Source organism: Frankliniella occidentalis, unplaced genomic scaffold (assembly GCF_000697945.3).
Source record: "Frankliniella occidentalis isolate FOCC.00 unplaced genomic scaffold, Focc_3.1 Scaffold20, whole genome shotgun sequence".
Taxonomy (NCBI): domain Eukaryota; kingdom Metazoa; phylum Arthropoda; class Insecta; order Thysanoptera; family Thripidae; genus Frankliniella; species Frankliniella occidentalis.
In genome coordinates, this window is record NW_026267150.1 from 1,415,330 (window position 1) to 1,415,910 (window position 581).

General features: G+C 60.6%; 1 protein-coding gene across 1 annotated transcript in view; it reads right to left on the reverse strand.

The window, feature by feature from the left end:
• LOC113202296 (rho GTPase-activating protein conundrum) overlaps window positions 1–581 on the reverse strand; it is a gene marked incomplete in the record, with an annotated part of 47,973 nt that overhangs the window by 463 nt on the left and 46,929 nt on the right.

Consider the following 581-nt stretch of genomic DNA (forward strand, 5'->3'; position numbering starts at 1 on the left):
ACACTCACATTCATACAAGAATGAGGGGGTATGAAGGATGGATGAGCGTGTTGCAGTGTAAGTAACTGCAACACATGTTGTCTAGGAGGTGTCGTCTCCCCGTCAACCACCCAGGTGGACGGCGGTTGCGCGGCGGCTGTTGACGTCGTGGTGGTGGTGGGGGACGCTGGCGTCGTTGGGGTTCGCCGCGGGGGGTCGTCCTCGGGCGGGCGAACGGGCGATCTTGAATGGGCGGAGGTTGGTCCGGCTGGCGCTCGTTCCGGGGAGGCTCCAGGTCGTCGCCGAAGACGGTCCACTCCGGGGCGGGCGGCGGCCGGCGGCCGGGGTGGCGGGTCAGGAGCTTGTCGTCTCTCCGGTTCCGGACGCACAGCGGCGGGTGGCGCGGGGTGTGAATGTTTTTGGCCTAGGCTGCATCAGCTTAAGCGGGAAGCAGTTGGGAAGCAGACAGCAAACAGCAGATAGTAAATACCGGCGGTTTTACCAATTTTCATCAATATTTCAGCATGAAATCTATCGTTGGTCTCCCGTTTGTGTGCACTTTATACTGCGGCATTGGCTGCTCCCCAGCTTACCGACCTGTA